We start from the raw sequence: 23,513 nt of genomic DNA, 5'->3' as shown, positions 1-23,513 counted from the left end.
AAGGATCAACTTCTTCGGCTTTGGAAGTGCCGGAATCTTCGACGTCATTCCTCTTCCTTTTGCCTTTTGGAGAAACAGCGGGAGGAGGAGATAGTGCCGACGCAGTGCCTTCGGAAGATCCCGCAGATTTTCGAGAATCCACGGGTTCATTCACAAAAGACGGAGCTTCTTGATTGTCATCAGTGACAATGGCCCTTTCTTCGACTTCTCCACCTTCAGGAAGAGGAAGCGAGACAAGGTCTGGATGATTCTGTGCAAAATAAAACAGGGAGAGATGTCAGAAAAGAAGTTACAAAAAAGATAGCAAAGCAACAACAAGACAATAGACAAAGATTACCTTGGGAAGTGGATTGGCGGCGCTGAATGGTGTCACACGGCAAGAAGAAGGGACAGCATCTTTTTTGCTGAGAGATGAAATTTTTCGGACAAGTCTTTCTAAATCCTTGACCTCCAAATTCAACGACAGCCGATTTACGTCCTTGTCGCCGGCATATTTCCAGAGAGAATATTTGCGAGCCTGAAGCGGCTGCACTCTAGTCCTAAGAAAGTATGCAGTGATTTGGACACCCGATAACTCTTTGCCGCGAGTATTTTGCAACTCGTGGATACGAGCCATCAAGGTTTCTGTCGACGCCCTTTCTTCTTCGGTGGCCTCCGCGTCCCAGGAGCGGCGGCGAAAGATTTTCTCGGCGCCATCAAAAGGAGGGATGTTGTCCTCCGCACATCCATGGTTCTCCTCCTGAATGTACAACCACTTCTTGCGCCATCCTTGAACTGAGTTAGGAAGCTTGACGTTGAAGTAGTCAACAGTGGGCCGAACAGAAATTACAACGCCGCCTATATTATAGGCGACATTGGGCGAGCCATTACGGCGGCAGAAGAAAATGCGCTTCCATAGCGCCCAGTTAGGCTGGACGCCAAGGAAGGCCTCGCAAAGAGTGATGAAAATGGAGATGTGAAGAATGGAGTTTGGCGTGAGGTGGTGGAGTTGCAGACCGTAGATAAAAAGCAGTCCACGGAGAAAAGGATGAATGGGGGCGGACAGACCGCGGATGAGGTGATCGACAAAACTTACCCGGTACCCCATTGGAGGGGTTGGGTAGCTCTCCTCACTGGGGAAGCACAATGCCTTGGGTTTCTTGCTGATCCCCAGCTTCTTCAGCATGTTGATGTCTTGAGTGGAAATTTTCGATCTTTCCCACTCCGCCGCCCCAAGATCCACGGCGGCCATGGAGGATTCCGGCGTGCTGTGCCTTGTCAATCGACGCGGTGGCATCAACAATGGCGCAGGGTTTGCAGTTTGGAGGCGAGGAGCTTAGGAGGTTGTGGATCGCAGGAGGAAATTTGCAGATGAGAGAAGGAGGACGGCGCGAGCGGAAGTGCTCAAGGAGGAAGAAGACGGTCTTATATAGGGGTGCGGTGAAACGACGAACCGTTGGATAAGGAAAATGTGTGACAGATGATAGCCACGTGGCAACAAGGGTAAAAAAGTAACTCAACGTTGGGGAAGTTACGGTGCGTGCGCCAGAAAAAGCGGAGGACGTGTGTCCCCCACTTGCACGACGTGTCAAGATAGTGGATCAATTGGGCCCGCATGGCAGCGAGAAAAGACTTGTCGCAAATTTCTGACTAGCAATCGTGGCTATCGTCAGCAATAACGTCACCTTGGCAGAAGAAAAAATTCGACTGAACAGCTTCATAAAAGGCGACATGGAAAAATAATGCTGAGCCTTTGATCAAATACAAGTTTTTGATCAAATGCTCGGGGGCTACTTTGGAAAAAAGGAAAAGATCCAGAATGACAAGATAGAAATGGCGTGAGCCTATGACTAAATACAAATATTTGTTCATAGCCTCGGGGGCTACTCCCATCGGGAGCGCTGTTCGCGCACCCGAGAAATTATAAAACTTCGGGAGATAAAAGAAGATATAGCGGCATAAGGCGTGGAACCTACACCCAAGTACAAGTCCTTGGCTGTAGCCTCGGGGGCTACTCCCATCGGGAACGCTGCTCGCGTGCCCGATGAAATTATAAAAAAGAAAGAAAGAAAGAGAAAAAGAAAGATAGAAGAGCAAAAAAGTATATTTCGAGTTATAATTAACTCTACATACACTCCCATCGGGAGGGCAATATAAGTCATTTTTGACTCGATAAAATGTGCCATTCCAACAGCCGAAAAAGCACTCGACAATATATTCTCAGAACGCCGAAGTTGCGATCAATTTCTGAATGCCGCAAATTTGCGAAGGTAAGACCCCAGATCCGTTCTGCTGGGCGTGGTATCGCCAAAGACTGCGCTCTGCTACTTTTATCCGTATCAACAGATACGAAGAAAAATCCTAACGGACGCGTTAGGTACCCGATAAATTTTACTGGGACTCGACAGAATGGTAAGACCTTAAGCGGCACGTGTCGAAGTTTACACCAGTATCCCGAGGTCATGTCCAGGGACGTGATCTTGAAGTAGGTTTTTGCGGATTGCCACTAGAGTAGTTAACTAGTACCTGATCCGTCAGATGAACTAGCCCCAACTACCATCATCCCTGTACAATATAGATGTTTATGAGAAGAAATATAGAAAAAGTCGAAGCTGTCGAATAAAAATAAACAGTAGAGATTTTCCTTGACCCTACGATTCAAGCAAAATCTCGGGGGCTACTGACATAGGCATCCCAAATGGGCCTGCCGAAGATAGTACCCGGGGTTTACTGAAGGCCCATTACCCGAAGAATAAGAAGATTCGGAAGCCCAAGATATTAAGGAAAGCTAGAGTTGTAATAGAAAGTCTTATTTGTAATCTTACGGGATGAGTTAGAAACCTTCCCGGACTTTGTAACTTGTACAGCACGAATCCCTCGGCTCCGCCTCCTATATAAGGGGGAGTCGAGGGACGCAGAGATCATCGAATCACTGTTTACAAACCCTAGTTTTCATAATCGTCGAGTACTTTTCGGCTGAAACCTTCGAGATCTACTTGCCCTCTACTTCCAACTAAACCCTAGCCTACAATCCATAGGCATTGACAAGTTGATACCTTGTCACCAAGTAAAGTCGTTGATAGTAAGGTTCATACTAGATTTGGATTACTGCGCAGAAACAGATTTCTTTGCTGTCACGAATCTGGGACTAATTCTCTGTAGGTAACTCAGAAAATTATGCCAATTTACGTGAGTGATCCTCAGATATGTACGCAACTTTCATTCAATTTGAGCATTTTCATTTGAGCAAGTCTGGTGCCTCTTAGAAATTCGTCTTTACGAACTGTTCTGTTTTGACAGATTCTGCCTTTTATTTCGCATTGCCTGTTTTGCTATGCTTGATGGATTTTTCGATTCCATTAACTTTCAGTAGCTTTGTGCAATGTTCAGAAGTATTAAGAATGATCATGTCACCTCTGAACATGTAAATTTTAATTGTGCACTAACCCTCTAATGAGTTGTTTTGAGTTTGGTGTGGAGGAAGTTTTCAAGGATCAAGAGAGGGAGATGATACAATATGATCAAGGAGAGTGAAAGCTCTAAGCTTGGGGATGCCCCGGTGGTTCACCCCTGCATATATCAAGAAGACTCAAGTGTCTAAGCTTGGGGATGCCCAAGGCATCCCCTTCTTCATCGACAACATTATCAGGTTCCTCTAGTGAAACTATATTTTTATTCCATCACATCTTATGTACTTTGCTTGGAGCGTCTGTTTGTTTTTGTTTTTGTTTTGTTTGAATAAAATGGATCCTAGCATTCATTGTGGGGAGAGTGACACGCTCCGCTGTTGCATATGGACAAATATGTCCTTAGGCTTTACTCATAATATTCATGGCGAAAGTTTCTTCTTCGTTAAATTGTTATACGGTTGGAATTGGAAAATGATACATGTAGTAACTGCTATAATGTCTTGGATAATGTGATACTTGGCAATTGTTGTGCTCATGTTTAAGCTCTTGCATCATATACTTTGCACCTATTAATGAAGAAATACATAGAGCTTGCTAAAATTTGGTTTGCATAATTTGTCTCTCTAAGGTCTAGATAATTTCTAGTATTGAGTTTGAACAACAAGGAAGACGGTGTAGAGTCTTATAATGTTTACAATATGTCTTTTATGTGAGTTTTGCTGCACCGGTTCATCCTTGTGTTTGTTTCAAATAAACCTTGCTAGCCTAAACCTTGTATTGAGAGGGAATACTTCTCATGCATCCAAAATCCTTGAGCCAACCACTATGCCATTTGTGTCCACCATACCTACCTACTACATGGTATTTCTCCGCCATTCCAAAGTAAATTGCTTGAGTGCTACCTTTAAATTTCTATCCTTTACCTTTGCAATATATAGCTCATGGGACAAATAGCCTAAAAACTATTGTGGTATTGAATATGTACTTATGCACTTTATCTCTTATTAAGTTGCTTGTTGTGTGATAACCATGTTCCTGGGGACGCCATCAACTACTCTTTGTTGAATATCATGTGAATTGCTATGCATGTTCGTCTTGTCTGAAGTAAGGGAGATTTACCACTAAAATGGTTAGAGCATGCATAATGTTAGAGGAGAACATTGGGCCGCTAACTAAAGCCATGATCCATGGTGGAAGTTTCAGTTTTGGACAAATATCCTCAATCTCATATGAGAAAATTAATTGTTGCTACATGCTTATGCATAAAAGAGGAGTCCATTATCTGTTGTCTATGTTGTCCCGGTATGGATGTCTAAGTTGAGAATAATCAATAGCGAGAAATCCGATGCGAGCTTTCTCCTTAGACCTTTGTACATGCGGCATAGAGGTACCCCTTTGTGACACTTGGTTAAAACATGTGCATTGCGATGATAATCCAGGTAATCCGAGCTAATTAGGACAAGGTGCGGGCACTATTAGTATACTATGCATGAGGCTTGCAACTTGTAGGATATAATTTACATAACACATATGCTTTATTACTACCGTTGACAAAATTGTTTCTTGTTTTCAAAACCAAAGCTCTAGCACAAATATAGCAATCGATGCTTTCCTCTTTGAAGGACCATTCTTTTACTTTCATGTTGAGTCAGTTCACCTATCTCTCTCCACCTCAAGAAGCAAACACTTGTGTGAACTGTGCATTGATTCCTACATACTTGCATATTGCACTTGTTATATTACTCTATATTGACAAATATCCATGAGATATACATGTTACAAGTTGAAAGCAACCGCTGAAACTTAATCTTCCTTTATGTTGCTTCAATACCTTTACTTTGAATTATTGCTTTATGAGTTAACTCTTATGCAAGACTTATTGATGCTTGTCTTGAAGTACTATTCATGAAAAGTCTTTGCTTTATGATTCATTTGTTTACTCATGTCATTTACATTGTTTGGATCGCTGCATTCATTACATATGCTTACAATAGTATGATCAAGGATATGATGGCATGTCACTCCAGAAATTATCTTTGTTATCGTTTACCTACTCGGGACGAGCAGAAACTAAGCTTGGGGATGCTGATACGTCTCCGACGTATCGATAATTTCTTATGTTCCATGCCACATTATTGATGATATCTACATGTTTTATGCATACTTTATGTCATATTTATGCATTTTCCGGCACTAACCTATTAACGAGATGCCGAAGAGCCAGTTGTTGTTTTCTGCTGTTTTTGGTTTCAGAAATCCTAGTAAGGACATATTCTCGGAATTGGACGAAATCAACGCCCAGGGGCCTATTTTCACACGAAGCTTCCAGAAGACCGAAGGGAAGACGAAGTGGGGCCACGGGGCGCCGCCACACTAGGGCGGCGCGGCCCAAGGGGGGCCCACGCGGCCCTAGCGTGTGGGTCCCCCGTGTGGCCCCCTGACATGCCCTTCCGCCTACAAATAATAGTCTTCATCGCGAAACCCCCAGTACCGAGAGCCACGATACGGAAAACCTTCCAGAGACGCCGCCGCCGCCAATCCCATCTCGGGGGATTCAGGAGATCGCCTCCGGCACCCTGCCGGAGAGGGGATTCATCTCACGGAGGACTCTTCACCGCCATGGTCGCCTCCGGAGTGATGAGTGAGTAGTTCACCCCTGGACTATGGGTCCATAGCAGTAGCTAGATGGTTGTCTTCTCCTCATTATGCTTCATTGTCGGGTCTTGTGAGCTGCCTAACATGATTAAGATCATCTATCTGTAATGCTATATGTTGTGTTTGTTGGGATCCGATGGATAGAGAATACTATGTTATGTTGATTATCAATTTATATCTATGTGTTGTTTATGATCTTGCATGCTCTCCGTTATTAGTAGAGGCTCTGGCCAAGTTTTTACTCTTAACTCCAAGAGGCAGTATTTATGCTCGATAGTGGGTTCATGCTTCCATTAAATGGGACGATGTGATGAAAGTTCTAAGGTTGTGGATGTGTTGTTGCCACTAGGGATAAAACATTGATGCTATGCCCGAGGATGTAGTTATTGATTACATTACGCACCATACTTAATGCAATTGTCTGTTGTTTGCAACTTAATACTGGAAGGGGTTCGGATGATAACCTGAAGGTGGACTTTTTAGGCATAGATGCATGCTGGATAGCGGTCTATGTACTTTGTCGTAATTCCCAATTAAATCTCACAATACTCATCATATCATGTATGTGCATTGTCATGCCCTCTCTATTTTTCAATTGCCAAACTGTAATATGTTCACCCAACATGCTATTTATCTTATGGGAGAGACACCACTAGTGAACTGTGGACCCCGGTCCATTCTTTTACATCGATACAATCTACTGCAACACTTGTTCTACTGTTCTCTGCAAACAATCATCATCCACACTATACATCTAATCCTTTGTTACAGCAAGCCGGTGAGATTGACAACCTCACTGTTTTGTTGGGGCAAAGTACTTTGGTTGTGTTGTGCAGGTTCCACGTTGGCGCCGGAATCCCTGGTGTTGCGCCGCACTACACTTCGCCGCCATCAACCTTCAACGTGCTTCTTGGCTCCTACTGGTTTGATAAACCTTGGTTTCTTACTGAGGGAAAACTTGCCGCTGTACGCATCACACCTTCCTCTTGGGGTTCCCAACGGTCGCGTGCTGTACGCGTATCACTCATCTCACATATAGTGGAGTCACTCATCTCACATATAGTGGAGTCCCTCATCTCCATGGCAACGGCGTCGTCGATGTCCGAGCAACCTAACAAAGAGGAAGACAACACAAGAGGAGTAGGGGTTAATGTGTTAGAAATCAAAGCGTCCTCACTCAACTCATGTGGTGTGTCACTCTTGCTCTCAAGGTGTTTGAAGTAGGATTTACACTCGGCTTTGTCTTGGGAGGACATCTTGGCTTCTCGAGCCTCTAAATCGGCGAAATATGCTCTCATCTCGGCCTTTTCTAGTGGGGTCATATTGGATAGCTCTCACTAGGAAGGGTGTATATGTATGTGGTGGAAGGAAAACTACCAAAAGGTCAAAACTAGCAAGAAAGTCGAGAAAATGGTTCAAGTTAGAGAATAACCGATATGTACTCACACACACACACTCAAAGCACACGCAAAAGGCTAAGAACTCTATATGGTGGTAGGTGAGGAAGTGGATAGCAAACGAAAAGAACCAAAGAAAATGTCTATTGTCAAATGTGGGTAAGATCCAAAGTCAAATGTCAAAAGCGGTGATCTATGTCAAGAAAACACGAAAACACACACAAGGAAGAACAATAGGGTTAGCGCGACCAAGGAAGTGAGCAAGTAACAAGATGGACTTAACGAAGACTATTAGCTCGGTGTCGCGCCAACACAAGAGAGACTGTAGCTCGGTTGCATATGAGAGAAGCAACAAGATTTGAACAAATGCCACTCTTCTCTTTTCTCTCTTAGTGCTTACAAGCTTTGCACTCCTTTGTATCGGTGGACACACACTCTTTTGTATTTCTTTTTCTTTTCTCTTTTTTTTTTTCACTTTTTTCTATGCTTAGAAGTTTTCTTTTTCTCTATGTATATGTTACACTTTTTTCTTCTTTTGTGTATCTTTCTCACCGAGCTTGCTTCGGAGCTTTGCTCAACACAACGCACACACACACCCTCTCACGGTCGTGACACTTGTGCAATGCTTCGCAACACTCGGAAAGCCACTCTCAATGGGATAGGTACACAAAGAAAGAAACGGGGCTACAAGGGGTGGGGCAAGTTATACCTATTGATGTTAGGCGGTGTCAAGCACACGAACTTGCGATGATCGAGGTGGTGTCGATGATGGTGTCGAAGTTGCACCGGAATCCAGGGTGCCAAAGGTGTCGTCGCGGTGTTGGTGTAGGCGCGGAAGCGAAATAGACAACCAATGCACTCCACAAGGAAATCCGAGCAAATTAAGTCAATGCCCAAAAAGTTGGGTCAAAACGAGCGGTCAAAAGTTGGGCTCCAAAAATCGTCAAAAATTAGAGGTGGACTATGTAGAGTGTATGAAGATTGATGTTAAAGATTGGAGTCAAACGGGCGCCGGAAAGTTGTCAAGATTTGGCAAAAAAAGTGAGTCAAAACGGGCCAAAGTGGAACAGCACATGGAGTCTTGGCCGGCACTGCCGGGGTGCGGTGGCCGGCACTGCCGGTAAGATGCAGCCGGCACTGCCGGTCTAGGACTTGAGCGACTGGAGCTGGGAATCAAGCGATGTGGAGGTGAGGAGATGAAATTGAAGGGCGAGCTGGCGGCCGTGGGCACGCGTGTGGTGGTCTGGGTGCGGCCAGCGCGTGGAGGGCTGCTTCTGCGGTGCTGCACCACGACGAGTAGGGGTAGGCCAGGGGCGAGCGGACGGAACGGCAAGGCGCGAGCGGCGGCGTGGGATTGGGCCCTGGCGGCGCTTGGAGGCAGGTGCGCGGAAGTGGCTCGGGGCCAGGGCGGGCGGCTTGGTTGGCGTTGGTGAGATGCGAGAGCGGGCCGCGTGCGTGGGCAAGGCCGGGCCAGGTGGAGGAGCGCGGGTGGGCATGGGGCGAAGCCAGGCCGGGCGGTGCTGCTGTCGAGCGAGCGCAGGTGGTTGCGGCTTGGCTTGGGGCGGCGGCGGCAGTTGGGCGTGGGCGAGAGTTGGTGATGGCGGATGCGTGGCGGCAGTGCCGCTACTGCGAGGCCGACAGTGCCGCTGAGCACGAACTCAGGCACGAACAGGATGAACAGCTCGCGAACGCAGCGGAAATATGGAGAGAAAATCGTTGATTCGCGGAGAAATACTTGAAATTTGATGGGGAAATTTTGTGGGGATGTAGATCAACACCTAAGACAACAGATCTGTGGATTAAAACCACAAAAAACTCAACAAATCCAGAGATCCAAATTCGAGCTATTTTTTGGGTATTTTTTCAGAAATTTTTTTTGGGGCGAAATTGGAGAGATTTGGGGGTCAAATTCGTGGCAACCTTTGATCTGATACCATATGATGCGGGCTAAGCCCGTGTGGGTTGCCCGATCTCACGAATTGACCCGGGTAAGTGTGATTGCAGAGGGGGATTCACGGGGAAGTGGATGAACGCGAAGAACTCGATACAAACACATGCACACAACACAATTGGTTTGTTCTCGTTGGCCCGAACCACCAACTCGGTAGAAGTTGCAAGGAAAAGACCTTTCGGTAGAAGTCCCGCAAAAAGATCGACGAATCGAAGATCCTATGAATCTAGAAGGGTGAAAAGACCAAAATCGATAGAAGTGCAAGCAAAAGACCAAATAGGTAGAAGTGCAAGCAAAAGATCAAGATTGGTAGAAGTCACCAAAGAGATACAATAGGATTCGATAAGGAGCCCAGGTGGTACAATAGAAATTAATCTAAGGTGGGGGTTACCCAAATCCACAAGGGGATAATAGAGGCATAAGCCAATTCATCTAAACATCATCTCTCCCTCATGAAGGTGGGGGTGGGGGTCTATTTATACGGAACCACTAAGGAGGGGTAGTTTGGGGAAACTAAGATACAAGCACAGCCATACATGTGGCATATTAGGGTTCAGATTGTGAGTGGTCATGACATCGGCGGCAGTGCCGGCGTGGGGAGGCCGGCAGTACCGGTGCGGCGGCAGTGCCGGTGGAGGCAGGGCAGCAGTGCCGGGGTAGGCGGCAGTGCCGGCCTGTGGTGGGCGGTAGTGCCGGCCCTGGAGCTCCCAGCTCCTCTTCCTCCTTCTCTTCCATGCCTCCGTGATATCGGCCTTGCGTCCTCGGGTCTCCATGGCATCCTCTCTTCCCTCCGTACTTGTCGTCGAGTTCCTATCATCAAGATGTCATGGAGTATGAAGTAGTATGTCGTCCCAAATAGGTGATCCGAGGCACGCGTAGAGGAGAAGATTCACCTTTGCGTGCCGTCTTGGCGATGTAGCACATGATGCGGTGAAGACCGAAGGTCGCCCCGTATCATCCGCGGGGAAGTAGATGAACGCGAAGAACACGATATAAACACACGCACACAACACAAATCAGTTTGTTCTCGTTGACCCGAACCACCAACTCGATAGAAGATGCAAGGAAAAGACCTTTCGGTAGAAGTCCCGCAAAAAGATCGACGAATCGAAGATCCTATGAATCTAGAAGGGTGAAAAGACCAAAATCGATAGAAGTGCAAGCAAAAGACCAAATAGGTAGAAGTGCAAGCAAAAGATCAAGATTGGTAGAAGTCACCAAAGAGATACAATAGGATTCGATAAGGACCCCGGGTGGTACAATAGAAATTAATCTAAGGTGGGGGTTACCAAAATCCACAAGGGGATAATAGAGGCATAAGCCAATTCATCTAAACATCATCTCTCCCTCATGAAGGTGGGGGTGGAGGCCTATTTATAGGGAACCACTAAGGAGGGGTATTGTCAACACCCGGATTTTTAGGTCCGGATGCCTATTATGTCATACATCGCAATCCCAGGAATTTTGTTGTTGCGAGGCATAATAGTTAAGTATCACAGTCATCATTCATTACAAACCATAATGTCTTACAATTGGAATCACATCATCCATATTACACGAATAGTTGATCTATTGATCAACGAACAAACACAAGTTCATAGCGGAAGCGTAAGATACAAGGACTCTCTAGTCCACAGGCCAACGCTTGACGTCGGAAAACTCCTAGTTGTCGTAGGCGTCCTGCTGGTCATCTCCTTGTTCATCTTCATACTCTGGCCATTTGAATAGCCAGGGACAAAGCCGTGAGTACTTCAAGTACTCGCAAAATAATACTAGTGTAAGTGCTAGACAATTCTAGTAAGGTTTGCTAAGCTCTAGTTTATTTGCATAAAGCCAATTTTAGTTCACAAGTATTTGAGAAAAGCTTATTCATGTGCTAACTAACTCAAGTGAGAACATTAGTGTCATTCCCACCATTCAAGTGGTGATTTCAATTCAATTCACCACTTCACAATTCATTTCACCCATTTCATTTCAAGAATTTGACATCGGAAACTGTATGGCCTTTCCAACCGTCTGTAACCGTGGACGCGACTATTCGAATAGATTGACACTCTGCAGAGGTTGCACACTTGTGCCACAACATTTGATTTCATCCGTCGGGATTACCCCGAATCATCGTAACACAGTACGCGGATCATCAACCATAACCTTTCACTTACAAATCCTAGTATGAGCACCTCTCCCCATGAGCTTGGCCTCCCAGTGAAGACCAACTGTCAACCTGGGAACTGCACAGGGCTTGGCCATACAATTCACCTCAATTCACATCATTTCTCAACAACGGAGGAAGCCTCAAGCATAACCCCTATGACGTGTGTTCAGAGGGAACCCATACTGAGATGCATAAACTTCCAGTTAAGCCCTACCCATAATCAGGTATTGTGGGGGTACTCAATATTGGAAAGGTATCGCATTCAAACCAATATCAGTTTTATCAAAAATCACCATCTTCTCTTTGTCATATTCACCTTCAAAGATCATTCAATGGAATGCTTCCTCATTCCAAAGTTTCAAAATTCAGTTCAAGTCACATTGTTCCCATCTAGAGTAGTCAAGTTTTAATCATTAGCACTAGCTCTAAATCATGAGGGGTGCTATCTTGCTTTGCTTGATTGAGACTAACTTTACTACTCTAGCAAACTTCTTTTACCTTGACCAAAGTTAACTATAAAAGTAACTCTTGGAAAACAACAAGTAAAACTTGTAATGTATAAACTTGGGATAGGATTATGGTAAGAAAAGGTAAGACTAATGGTGCCTTGCCCCAAAGGGCTTTGCACTTTGCAAGAATATTAGCTTGCCTTGGTAGTTCTCAAAGTTCTCCTCCTCCTCCTCTTGGTAGCAACCTTCTTCTTCCGGGTATTCTCCGGTGCTAGCGTCTAAATTTAAATACGAGTATAATCACTCAACTAATTTAATGGCTATTCCATACATCACACATATTCACACAAACTATTCTAAGCACACAATTAATCTAATTAGGGTGCATTGGTTGTGTTGCTTGAGGAGAAAATACTTTCCTTTTATTTAATATGTAAATGAAAGTTTCCATAGGGTTATTGAGAAATAATTTCCTCTCATTGAAATCTTCTTAAGATTTAATTTCTCAAACAATCATGCATGAATTCATATTGACCTAAGTCAAACATTCATTATCATCATTTGAGAAAATGATTTAAATGAGGTAGACCACCTCATACCATTTAATAATTCTACAAATGATTTAAATCTCCAAATAACTCATATAAGAGTGTTTGACCAGGGGTGCAAACATCACATGAATTCATTTGGGACAAGATTTAAATGAAGTAAAATACTTCATATGATTTACATAATAGTTTTGGACAATATCACTTAAATAAACTAGCCATAATGTCCATTAATTAAACTAGGGCATGATCATGCAAAGTGACCACACCATTTTCTTGCATAATCAATTAGTGTAAGTCAAATTTGAGCTATTGGAGTTGGAATTAACTTAATATCTATTTTGGTTGATTTTTAATAATTATTTGAATAGGGAAAAGCCCCTGCCTTCATCTTTTTATCAGATTAATTCTACAACAGATCTTGAAGTGGGACCTGTGGCATATTGTAGATCTTTTTCATAGCTTTCCAACAATATCAAATTTGTTAAATTTGGCCAAGCCAAACAGATTCTATTGAATTTTAAAGTTGGAGCCAGTATTGAATTTGAATTGAAATTAATTAGACAGGATTTGAATTAAAGGGCCGGCGGGAAACGAAGCTGGGCCGAACTGGATTAAAACGGCCCACGCCCAGCCCACCACGGTCCACAGACACGTGGGCTTGCTGATAGCATGGGGTCCACTCATCAGCGAGTCATAAAACCCGAAACGGTATGATTTAACGTGGGGCGTAGGATTAGATGAGCATCAGACGGCTCACGTGCATCGTCGTCTCCGACGATGTGCCGTGGCTTCTCCGGCGAGACTAGGGGGTCGGAGGGCTCACCGAGGCTCCAGCAAGGGTAGGCAGTGTGCGCGAGGAAGTGGTAGACGACGGCGAAGCGGCCTGTAGCAGTGCCGAGGCGTGGGGAAGCTCCAATCGACGGCGGCGATCTCCGGGTACTGGCGGCTCCGATCACCAAATTGGGGCAGCTCCGGCGTCAATTGGGTGTGTGGTTTGGTCGTGGAGAAGCAAGGATGGGAGGAGAAGAGGTTGGGGTGCTCAGCTTCGTCCAGGGAGTCCTCTATTTATAGAATCGAGAGGGGGGGCTGCGGGGCAGTGGCGAGGTTGATAGGGCAAAGGTGGCCGATCTTTCGATGAGACGTGGATAGATCGATTTGTTGGTGGAGTTCGTGCTTGACGATCCGACTACACGTGCAAAGCTCGTGCGCCAATGCAATCGCTAGGACAATCTCAGGGAGTTACTGATCTTGCGGATGCACGATCAGCCTGACCAGCGAGGGTCTTAATTCCTACCTGAAATCGAGAACAAGTAAGAACTAATGATGCAATCAGAATATTGTGGATGAAAGATGAAATCTTTATTGAATAAGGTGGGATTCCGAATAGTCGGTCTTGTTCTGGGCGTTGGCCTCAAAAGAAGTACACGAGAGTTGCAGCGATGGCTAACTTTTAATCTAATCAAAATCCGAGTCTAAACGTGACGGCTATGGGGGTATTTAAAGGAGGAAAAGGTGGGTTTCGGCCAACCATACGTATGGTGGTCGAGCCAAACCCTAGAAGGCCTTTCCCCCTTCAATACGGACTCTAAAAAGTGGCTGACTTAATTCCTGCGAAAATGACATGGGCCTGGCCCAAAACTAAAGGTGACGCAGCACCATAACATGCTATGGACGAAATTATGAAGTGGGAAACTCTATATTTCGTCCATGTCTTCATCTCTTCTTATGGTGGCTTCAAAGTTCTGAAATCTCCACTTGCGGCGTCATCTTCAATCCTCAAACGCTTGCTGCCATCTCCTCCATGCGTGATCATGCTCCAATGCTTGTCCTCCTCATCCATGCTTGGTCCATCATTCCTAAGAGTAACAAACATATCTGATTTAGGCAGCATCATATTCTCATGTATGTGAGGAATAGTTCCAAGAAACGAAAGTACCTGATAGTTAAGTTGTTTGGCACGAGCTCGAGTGATTGGTCCTTGTATTTGTGTGGCTGTAGGTACAGCGGTTGTATCAAGAGATGGGATGTCCGCATCATGCCCCCCTTCTTGAATTGAAGTCGTCCTCGACGAAAGCTCCTCTTCTTCACCAAAGTAAGGCTTCAAATCTGCAATGTTAAATGTAGGACTAACCAGACCCAATTCTGCAGGAAGCTCAAGTTTATATGCATTATCATTTATTTTCTCTAACAACTTAAAAGGACCAGCAGCGCGTGGCATTAGCTTAGACTTGCGCAATTCAGGAAAACGATCTTTGCGCAAATGCAACCAAACAAGATCACCAACATTAAACACAACATGCTTTCTTCCTCTATCCCCAGCAATTTTATACTTAGCATTCATGCGTGCTATGTTGTCTTTAGTAGTCTCATGCAATTTTAGTATCAATTCAGCACGGTCTGTAGCATCCAAATTATTTTGCACAGAAGATGGTAAAGGCAACAAATCAATAGGTGCACGTGGTACAAAACCATAAACAATCTCAAATGGGCACATCTTAGTGGTAGAATGCAGCGAACGATTGTAAGCAAATTCAACATGAGGTAAACATTCTTCCCACAATTTTAAGTTCTTCTTCAAAACAGCCCGCAGCATAGTAGACAAAGTTCGATTTACTACTTCAGTTTGTCCATCAGTTTGGGGATGACATGTAGTACTAAACAGCAATTTAGTCCCCAACTTAGCCCATAAACATCTCCAAAAGTGGCTAAGAAATTTAGTATCACGATCAGAAACAATAGTATTTGGCACACCATGTAAACGCACAATTTCGCGAAAGAACAAATCAGCAACATGTGTAGCATCATCAGTTTTGTGACATGGAATAAAGTGTGCCATCTTAGAAAACCTATCCACAACAACAAAGATACTATCCCTCCCCTTCTGTGTACGAGGCAAACCCAAAACGAAATCCATAGAAATATCCTCCCACGGTACACTAGGAACAGGAAGAGGCATATATAAACCATGTGGATTAAGTCGAGACTTAGCTTTTTGACATGTAGTGCAGCGTGCCACAAATCTCTCAACATCTCGACGCATACGTGGCCAAAAGAAATGTGCAGCAAGTACATCCTCCGTCTTCTTCACACCGAAGTGACCCATCAATCCTCCTCGATGCGCCTCCTGTAACAACAAAAGATGAACGGAACCATCTGGGATGCATAGCTTGTTAGCACGGAACACAAATCCATCATTGAGGACGAATTTGTTCCATGTTCTACCATCTTTACAATTCAGCAACACATCTTTAAAATCAGCATCAAGCAAGTATTGTTCCTTTATGGTTTCTAATCCAAAAATCTTGAAGTCAAGTTGAGATAGCATAGTATAACGGCGCGACAAAGCATCAGCAATAACATTATCTTTACCCTTTTTGTGTTTGATAACATAAGGAAAAGACTCTATAAACTCAACCCACTTTGCATGGCGACGATTCAACTTAGCTTGACTACGAATATGCTTCAAAGATTCATGATCAGAATGTATAACAAATTCTTTAGGCCATAAATAATGTTGCCAAGTTTCTAATGTCCGAACCAGCGCATATAATTCTTTATCATAAGTAGAATAGTTCAGACTAGGCCCACTCAATTTTTCACTAAAATATGCAACAGGTTTGCCCTCTTGTAATAGCACACCTCCCAAACCAATTCCACTAGCATCACATTCAAGCTCAAAAGTCTTATTGAAATCAGGAAGTTGGAGTAATGGAGCATGTGTTAACTTATCTTTCAGAATCATGAAGGCGTCTTGTTGTGCATCGCCCCACACAAAGGGCACATCCTTCTTTGTAAGTTCATTCAGCGGCGCAGCAATGGATCCAAAATCTTTCACAAAGCGCCTATAGAAACCAGCGAGGCCAAGAAAACTCCTCACTTGTGTGACCGTCTTTGGCTGCGGCCAACTCTCAATTGCCTCAATCTTGGCTGGATCAACTTCAATTCCCTGCGCAGTAACAACATAGCCAAGAAACGCAACTCGATTGGTGCAAAAGGTGCACTTCTCAAGATTACCATACAAACGTGCATCACGTAACGCATTGAAAACAGCACGTAAATGATCCAAATGTTCCTCCAAAGATTTGCTATAAATCAGAATATCATCAAAGTATACCACCACAAAACGTCCAATAAAAGCACGTAAAACTTCGTTCATCAGTCTCATGAAAGTACTAGGAGCATTAGTTAAACCAAAGGGCATTACTAACCACTCATATAAGCCGAACTTAGTTTTAAACGCTGTTTTCCATTCATCTCCTAATTTCATACGAATCTGGTGGTAACCACTACGCAAATCAACTTTAGAGAACATAATAGAACCACTCAATTCATCAAGCATATCATCTAAACGAGGTATAGGATGACGGTATCGAATGGTACTATTATTAATAGCTCTACAATCAGTACACATGCGTGAAGAACCATCCTTCTTAGGTACCAAGATAATAGGAACAGCACATGGACTAAGAGACTCACGAATGTAACCTTTATCTTGTAGAACCTGAATTTGTCGCTGAATCTCTTTCGTCTCTTCAGGATTGGTACGGTATGGAATCAAGTCAATCTGGTGTTCTATCCCACGAATAGGTGGCAATCCAGGTGGAACATCTTGTGGAAACACATCAATGAATTCCTGCAAAAGGTTAGCAACCGCAGGTGGCAAAGAAGGAGGCATATCCTCAAATGAAAACAGAACTTCTTTGCAAATAATAGCATAGCATTGAGTAGTGTTCACATCAAGTTCAGCAATATCAGATTTGCTAGCAAGCAAACAAGGATTCTTCAAACGAATTTCAGTATCATGGTTCGAATCAGATTTAGTATTAGTCTTATGTGGCACAAAATCTGCAGCAACAATCTGATTTTCACTCTTATGTTTCTCCTCGTTTTTTTACTCTACTAGCTCTAGCAAGATCATCTTTTACTATTTGTTCAGGAGTCATAGGTTTGAGACCAATTTTCTTTCCATCATGCATAAGAGAATACTGATTAGTTCTACCATTATGAACAGATTCTTTATCAAATTGCCAAGGTCTACCAAGTAACAAAGAACAAGCTTGCATAGGTACAACATCACAATCAACAAAATCAGAATATGTACCAATAGTAAAATGCACACGTGTAGTTCTTGTTACCTTGAGCTTCCGAGAGCTCTCAAACCATTGAATGTAGTATGGATGTGTGCGCTGTCTTGTAGAAAGAGAAAGCTTCTCCACCATGTCAACGCTAGCCAGATTATTGCAGCTCCCTCCATCAATAATGATCCTTATAGCTCGCTCTTTTACAACGCCTCTTGTTTGAAACAGATTGTGGCGTTGATCATGCTCAGCTTTGCTCAATTGCACGCTCAACACACGCTGTGCAACTAAGCTCCTGTACTGATCAGCAGTGTCAGCATCCATTACCTCTATCTCGCTCTCAGAATCAGAATTGGCACCATCACGTGCAGCAATCAGGGCCAATGTATCTTCATCAAAGTCACTTGCAGAATCATATTCCCCATCTTCACGCACCAACATCACACGCTTTGTTCTGCATTCTCTCTCTATGTGACCAAATCCCAAGCATTTGCGACATTGAATGTCGCGCGTCTTCCCTGTGGAGGCCATGGAAGATGAACTCCGAGGAGGGCCAGCAGATGGTGGTGGAGTCGCAGCAGGTGGTGCTCGTGATGCAGGCGCGGTGTACTTGGAAGTAGTAGGTGCTGGTGCAGTCCCACGCGATGGTGGCGCTGATTGTCGCGGAGACCACGACGATGTACGACCTGCAGAAACATTAGCTCTTCTCCATGGTGGTTGACGATCCTGCACTTCACGTTCAGCTTTGCAAGCAAGATGAAACAAGCGAGTAATAGTGTTGTACTCCTTATAATCTAAAATATGCTGAATCTCTTTATTCAAACCACCAAAGAAACGTGCAAGCATAGCCTCATTATCCTCTACAACACCACAGCGAATCATACCAGTTTGCAATTCTTGATAATAGTCTTCTACAGAATTTTTCCCTTGTTCTAAGCGAGACAATTTCTTAAGTAAATCACGCTGATAATGTGGAGGAACAAAACGAGTATGCATAGCAAGTTTTAAACCAACCCAAGTAGTAGGAATATTAGCAGGACGTGCTCTACAATGTTCAGACCACTAAATAGAAGCAAAATCTTTGAACTCACAAGTAGCAGCACTAACACGCAAGTGCTCAGGGTATTTTAAACATGCAAAGCGTTGTTCTACTTCCGATTCCCATGTAAGATATGCATCAGGATTATATCTACCCTCAAATGGTGGAATATTCAATTTAAGTTTAGCAACATGATCATCATCATTACGTACCGGGCGTGGAGGTGGACGAGCGTTGCGGTTCAGTTGTCGTGGACGACCCGGTGCAGGTTGTTCGACTTCCTCGCCGTCCAGCACGTTCTCCTCGACCTGCTCGTCCGCGTCCGCTTCATAGTCTTCGTATCCCTCATCAGAAGGCGCGTCGGATGCGGCTGCTGCAGCAGGAGCGGTACCCGCGGGCACATCCGCACGAGGAACGCGGCGTGCGCGTCGTTGCACGTTGTCGCGAGGTGGCGGCAACCGAGTCAAAAGCTCCTGGAACTTGGCGTCGAGCTTGGAGTTGAAAGCTGCCTCGAGGCCATCCAACTTGTCCAGCGCGTCGGTGAGTTTGGCATCCACGTCACCAATGCGCGCATCGGTGTCGCGTGCATGCCCGCCCAAAAGGTGGGTGAAATGTGCATGCAACTGCTCAGACGTCATCTTGGCCGGGTCAACAGCGGTCGGATCAACTGGTCCTGACATGGTTAGTACACAAAAAGCACAAATGTATATGCCTACAAACTACGGAATATGGTGGTTCACGCGCAATTCGTCAAGCAAAATACAAAGCTCTTACAAGTTCTTACCAAACAGGAGGAAGGCGATGTAACAACCCGCAAGGATCAGCGTCTCCAAGGATTGCCAAAGCGATTACTAGGTGTCGACACAAAGCACGTGGAGACAATATGTGGAGCTGTAGGTTGGCTTATATATGGTAGCAAAACAGCAATTGTCAAAACAGCAATGCAATATTGAAAGTATGCTCAACGACGGTACTGTGCTGGTCCTAGGCTAGACCGTACTAGAGACGCGAGCCTAGAACACTAGCGAGGTCACGGCGCGGCACACAAGCAACTAGCAGCGATGAGGTGGCGACGCGAGGTGCGAAAAATCACTATGATGGCAAGTGTCTCAAACTGATCCCCAAGGTCTAAAAACAGTATAGCCTCAGAAAATTTTTTGTCGAAATTTCGGGGGTGCTCCGGAAAGCGCGCTGGCACCAAAAAAAATGTCGCTATAACGGCCAGTGGCGAAAAGTGATCGCCAAAGTGAAAAACCAATGTAGCCAGAAATTTTTTTCGGAAGCGTTTCCAGACTTTTTTTTTTTTGCTCTCCTTCCAATTCTTTACTGGCGGCCGAAACTTAACTCACGGAAATTTTTCTGCAGCGCAAGATGATATTAGAAGGTAACAGCTAAGTAGGAAAAACAATAAAACCTAATTCTACACGGGCTCTGTCGCGGCAGAGAAACAGCACGAATCCGTGTCGCGGTAGGATACAGGGTATATGGCAGGTGTATATGTCTGTGGCGGAAACAATCTGGTGGGTGTATATGGTGGATGTATCTGGCAGTGGCGGAAGTATATGGTGGGTGTATATGGAAGTGGCGGAAGTATATGGTGGATGTATCTGGCAGTGGCGGAAGTATATGGTGGATGTATCTGGCAGTGGCGGAAGTATATGGTGGGTGTATATGGCGGTGATCTGCTTATGGTGCGAGTGGGCGGCGGCGTGACTAATATGACCAGAACTCGAAACTCTAAAGGAACTAGACGCTAAGACCAGCAACTCGACACGAAGATGCAGACACAAATTCAACTATGCAAAACTGAAAAGACAATGCAAGGCGTGGCAGGGGGTTTATGGGACGATATGATCTAAACCCTAACTGTATATTTTTTTTTTGGCTTTCTCGTGGTTTATGGGTATGATGGCAGATGCAATCTACACTAGGAAAACAGTAAATTCTCACCGAGCAACCTGAAATCTGATACCACTTGATAGGGCAAAGGTGGCCGATCTATCGATGAGACGTGGATAGATCGATTTGTTGGTGGAGTTTGTGCTTGACGATCCGACTACACGTGCAAAGCTCGTGCGCCAATGCAATCGCTAGGACAATCTCAGGGAGTTACTGATCTTGCGGATGCACGATCAGCCTGACTAGCGAGGGTCTTAATTCGTACCTGAAATCGAGAACAAGTAAGAACTAATGATGCAATCAGAATATTGCGGATGAAAGATGAAATCTTTATTGAATAAGGTGGGGTTCCGAATAGTCGGTCTTGTTCTGGGCGTTGGCCTCAAAAGAAGTACACGAGAGTTGCAGCGATGGCTAACTTTTAATCTAATCAAAATCCGAGTCTAAACGTGACGGCTATGGGGGTATTTAAAGGAGGAAAAGGTGGGTTTTGGCCAACCATACGTATGGTGGTCGAACCAAACCCTAGAAGGCCTTTCCCCCTTCAATACGGACTCTAAAAAGTGGCTGACTTAATTCCTGCAAAAATGACATGGGCCTGGCCCAAAACTAAAGGTGACGCAGCACCATAACATGCTATGGACGAAATTATGAAGTGGGAAACTCTATATTTCGTCCATGTCTTCATCTCTTCTTATGGTGCTTCAAAGTTCTGAAATCTCCACTTGCGGCGTCATCTTCAATCCTCAAACGCTTGCTGCCATCTCCTCCATGCGTGATCATGCTCCAATGCTTGTCCTCCTCATCCATGCTTGGTCCATCATTCCTAAGAGTAACAAACATATCTGATTTAGGCAGCATCATATTCTCATGTATGTGAGGAATAGTTCCAAGAAACGAAAGTACCTGATAGTTAATGATGCGGGGTGGCCTTCGGTCACCTCCACACCAAGACCAACAAGTCCCCCAAGTGGACCGATGACACGAGCCCGAGTCAAAGCGCTACATGATGAGGTGAACTCGCTCCTCACCACCCTTGATCTTGGTACACCTTTGGATGGATTGCTACCTCATGCCGACGTGTTATGTGTCATTAGGTACAAGGAGCATCAAGGTCACCAAGAGGAGGATACGCCATGGTCAAAGGGAGGAGAGGAGCAGCTGGACAAGAAGATGGACACGAAGATGGACATGGAGCTGGACAGGAAGTCGCCCGAAGAGCGCAAGGAAGAGAAGACGGACGGCCGGTCCAGAACCCGGTCAGACCGGCTCCCTGACCAGATCACCCGGTCCACAGCCCGGTCTGACCGGCCTCCTGACCGGGCCGCCCGGTCAGAAATCGGGATTCGCGCTCGTGACATCCGGGCACCATCCAGGGGACTTGGAGCCTCGTCCGGTCACCGCCCGGTCCCAGGCCCGGTCTGAAACCGGCCTGCCCGGTCACAGGCCCGGTCTGACCGGCCCCCTGACCGGCCCGCCCGGTCACAGGCCCGGTCTGACCGGCCTCCTGACCAGCCTGCGCGACTTAAGTTATATTTTCGGCCCGAACTTACCTTTTCGGCCTGTGACGCCTTGTAAGACTATATAAGCACCCCAAGCACCCCTTTAGCTCTTTAGACTTGTTTTGAACTCAAACCTAACTTTGAGCTTAGTCTCCCTTGGGTATCATCCCTCTGTAATCAAGGCACCTTAGTTGTTGACTTTGAACTTGTTGAGTGAGATTCTAGTACAAGCTACTCTCTCTCCCTCACCAAGTTCTTCCTCTCCAACTCCAATCTCTCCCCGGGGAATTCTACCGCGTGTCTCTTCCTCGGAGATTCTATTGGCGTGGTCCATCGAGCCACGGAGGTAAGCATCGGGTGTATCGGGTTGTGTGTGTGCGTGAGTCTCGGAGTTCCTCGTGTTCATCGCGTTCTTCGTGTTCCTCGCGTTTTCCCATCTTCCCCCTTGGTTTCGAAGTCAATCCGCTAGATCGGGCCACACACGGGGTCTTAGACCTCATCATATGGTATCAGCAGCTCTTGGTTACCGCGGATTTGACCTCCCACCCACCCGATTTCGTCCCTAGAAAATTTTCCAAAAAATCCCCAAAAATAGCCCTAAATTGCCTCTTGACCGATCTGTGATTTGGTTGCGTTTTGAGTGGTTTTGGTCCGTGGATCTGGTGTTGTTGTGCTTGATCTACTATTTCCCCAACTTTTAGCCTCCAATTCCATCGTTTCCCTTCGATTTGGTCGATTTGGTTTGGTTTTCGTGAAGAACAGGAGAGAGAAATCGTGCGATCCGGTTGAGCACCGGTCAACCGGGCTACAGACCGGCCGGTCCGGTCCAGAATCCGGTCGACCGGCCATCCAACCGGCCGAGCCGGTCCAGCAGCCGGTCCAACCGGGCCACAGACCGGGCGCAGCAACGCCCCCTCCGTCGACCTCGTCTTCCGGCGATCTCCACCACCACCACCACCACCATCATCGCAGGTATAACTTGCAGGTCACCTTGTAACCCCTCTTCCTTTTGCGATCTATCCCATCGAGCATTGCTTGTCTAGTGTTGCGAGACATTGCACGTGGCCCCGCATTGTGAGGTGTGTGTGTCGCGTTGAGTAAGGCACCCAAGCAAACACTCGTGTGGCAAGATAGCAAAAGCGAGGCTAACGCTAACATAGTGCGTCAAAAAGCCCCAAAAACACAAAAAGAGTGCGAGTAGCACCATACACCCATACATCCATACATCCATACGCCCATACATACAAAGTGTCCACGTGCCACCAAAGATACAAACGAGTGCAAGTGCCGCCATATACAAAAGAGAAAAAGCTTTTAAGCAAAGAGAGATAGGAGAAGAGAGGCCACGTGTGAATCTTGTTGTCTCTTCCTTTGCAACCAAAGCTTTGGCTCTCCTTGTGTTAGTGTGACACCGAGCACTTATACATACACTTTTCCGCTCACTTTTG

The sequence above is a fragment of the Lolium perenne genome, chromosome 2 (genome assembly GCF_019359855.2).
Source record: "Lolium perenne isolate Kyuss_39 chromosome 2, Kyuss_2.0, whole genome shotgun sequence".
NCBI classification, from domain to species: domain Eukaryota; kingdom Viridiplantae; phylum Streptophyta; class Magnoliopsida; order Poales; family Poaceae; genus Lolium; species Lolium perenne.
This window is presented reverse-complemented; position numbering follows the sequence as displayed.